Source organism: Lipotes vexillifer, unplaced genomic scaffold (assembly GCF_000442215.2).
Source record: "Lipotes vexillifer unplaced genomic scaffold, Lipotes_vexillifer_v1.1 scaffold671, whole genome shotgun sequence".
In the NCBI taxonomy this organism is placed as follows: domain Eukaryota; kingdom Metazoa; phylum Chordata; class Mammalia; order Artiodactyla; family Lipotidae; genus Lipotes; species Lipotes vexillifer.
This window is the reverse complement of record NW_006782851.1, coordinates 2979336-2982342: the sequence shown is the minus strand read 5'-3', so window position 1 is coordinate 2982342 and position 3007 is coordinate 2979336. Positions and strand designations below refer to the sequence as shown.

At 56.8% G+C, this 3007-nt stretch overlaps 1 protein-coding gene across 1 annotated transcript in view; it reads left to right on the top strand.

Annotated features, from left to right (window-relative positions):
* RIMBP2 (RIMS binding protein 2) overlaps nt 1-3007 on the top strand; it is a 112326-nt gene that overhangs the window by 66186 nt on the left and 43133 nt on the right. The window lies entirely within an intron of this gene.

The window sequence follows — 3007 nt, the reverse complement described above, 5'->3', positions numbered from 1 at the left end:
AGGAATGCCATTCAAAACTGTCACCAACTAGGTGGCTTAAAAACAGCAAAAACCCATGCTCTCCCAGTTCTGGAAGGCCGAAGTGGGAAATCAAGGTGTGGGGACGACCAGCTTCTGCTGGCTGTCAGCATCCCTGACGTCCCTCAGCTGTAGACTCCCCGCTCCAATCTCTGCTTCCGTCTTCACGTGCCCTTCTCCTGTGTGGGTCTCTGTGTGTTCCCTCTTGTTTTTATAAGGACCCCTGTCCTTGGATTAGGGCCCACCCTACTCCAGTATGACCCCACCTTAACTTGATCCCACCTGCAAAGACCCCATTTCCAAATAAGCTCACCTCCACAGGGGCCAGGACCTGAACGTCTCTTTTGGGGGACACAGTTCACTCCATGACAGGCAGCAAGCTGAAACTCAAGGAGGGGCCCCCTTGCCCAGAGTCCCCTGCTTGGTGCCTTTCCGGCATCTTCCCTGTCCGCCCGGTGCCTGGGCCACATCACGTAGCTGTTACAGCTGCAGAGCTGAGCTCTCGTTGGAGGACCTGGGTGTCTGTGTCCACCACCGTGAGCCAGGCTGGTCATGCACGGCCCTCAGATTCTTTGTGGTTACCACTGAAAACTTTGAGATGGATGAGGGTTAGCCGCCTCCCTGCAACTTCCCTGCCTGGTTATAATGCAACAGGCATTATAATGCCCAGAGTTTGCCGGGTGTGCAGACACGGATGAATCAAATAGTCACCAAAAGCAGACATAGAACAGTCAGACCTCCTGTATTTTATGCTCAGTGAGGACCTGGGCTCTTGTGTTTCCAGATGCCCCAGTGACCCTTTGCCTCCTGGGTTGGCCGGGCAGGAAGGGCAGTGTTCTGGGGGCAGACGCCACTGCCCTCTTAGTGGGCGACAGGCAACCAGAGTCCCCCGTAAGGGGACTGAACTGTGCACAGAGCTGTTGAGGAATCAAACCTCAGGAGCCGTCACCAAGGGTGGATGCCTCCCGCACTGGATCCTTAAAACCCGTCCGCGTGGAGGCGGTGGGGTGAGCTTCCTTTGAGCCCGTCTGCACACCTTCAGTGCTTTCTGCCTTCTCCAGTGAGAACCGTTTCTAATAACTACGCTGCCTGTCAGTGGACTATTTTCCGCTGATCCACTAATTTCACCAACGCAAACCCACTTCTGACGTCCAGATAATGGAAGCCCGTGGAGTAGCCGCCCTGGGCTGGGGCGTCCTGGATGAGGATGCCAGCCGGCCCCTGAGGAGGGCCCCCCCCACCACCGATCTGAATGCTGGCTGCCCCCACCTGCATCCTTCATAGGGTCCATGGGGACATCGCCATATCACTGGAGAGAGCTTTGAGGACGCCAGTCCTGGGGCCCAAGAAGGAGGGCTCAGCCCCGCCCCATGTCTCGTAGGAGGACGGTTCTGCCTTTGTGTGTGTGGAGGTTGGCTGGCACAGCTGTTCAGGCAGAGCCCTCCGGGCCGGCCAGTTGGGGCCGCGGCCGGGATGCTGATCTGGCTTCCAGGTTTGTCTCCCTCACCAGCTGGGCCCTTCCCAGCGATGAGACTGGTCCCTCGAGGCTGCGGTGGCCACCTGCTCCCTGGGCACGCCCTCCCTCCGCTCTCCTGAGGAGATGAGACCTTATTCTGGGGAAGGTGCCCAAGAGCTGAGGCATCCAGAGGCTGGATCCACAGCCAGCGTGAAAGCAGGCAGAGAGAAAGCCTGAGTGGTCAACCGGTGTATAGCCGACACCGCGGTCCCCAGCCACGGCCAGGGTGCTCGGTGAGCCCCATCTCCATCCTCTGCTGGCGCTCTGGGTGTTTTTCACCTCACGCCCAGCCAAATCAAACCACATTGTGAGCAGCGCAGAGAATAGTCCCAGACAGAATCGCGCGGATCTGAGTTCCCCAAACACCCTGCAGATCCCTGGAGGAGTGGCTCGAAGGTAAGGGGAGTTTGGGGCTGTTTCCCCCCCGGAGCTAAACACTGTCCTTACTCAGCACCCTGCTTCGAAGTTTCCCCAAACTTGAAACAGGAGAAGCCCTGCTCCCCGTGGCCCCGTCCCCTCCTCCCACCTGAGCTCTAGGAGCCGCCTGTGGAGCGGCCTTGCTTCCCCATCTCTTGCCCCCTCTTCGGCCCGGTGTCCCCTCCCCCAACAGCAGGACGAGCCTCGCTGAGGCTCCAGGGGGCCCCTTTCCAGACGTCCGGCAGGCCCCCCGCACCCTTCCTTTTTAAACAGCTTCACTGAGGGGTCAGTCACATACCTTACAGTCCCCCCATTTTTTAAAATTGGAGTACAGTTGATTTTGCAATGCTGTGTTAGCTTCTGCTGCCCAGCAAAGTGCCTCTGTTGTACATATACATGTACCCACTCTTTTTTAGAATCTTTTCCCATTAGACCATTAGAGTACTGAGCAGAGCTCCCCGAGCTCTGCAGTAGCTCCTTGTTAGTTCTCTGTTTTACGTAGTGTGTCTGTGTCCATCCCAATCCCCCAGGTCGTCCCACCCGCCGACCCTCCTTGGTCACTGTCAGCTTGTTCTCTACGTCTGTGACTCTCGTTCTGCTTTGCCAATAAGTTCATCTGGACCGTTTTTCTAGATTCCGCCTATAAGCGATATTACACCGTATTCGTTTTCCTCTTTCTGGCTCACTTCACCCTGTATGAGAGTCTCTAGACGCAACGCACAGTACGTGCCATCCTCGCCACTGTCAAGTTGAGAACATTCCTGTCCGCTCACCAAGACCCCCGTCCCTTTCAGGTGTCAGCCCATCCCCTCCATCCCCACCCCAAATAACCACTAACCTTTCGGTCGCTGTGGGTTCCCCGTTCTGGACATTTCCTTCCTGTCTCAGCATTGTGTCATCAAGGCTCACCTGCTGCAGCTCTGTCCCCTTCTACACCCGGATCACAGTGGACTTTGGGGAGACCGCATTTTTTTTTTTTTTTTTTTTTTTTTGCGGTATGCGGGCCTCTCACTGTTGCGGCCTCTCCCGTTGCGGAGCACAGGCTCCGGACGCGCA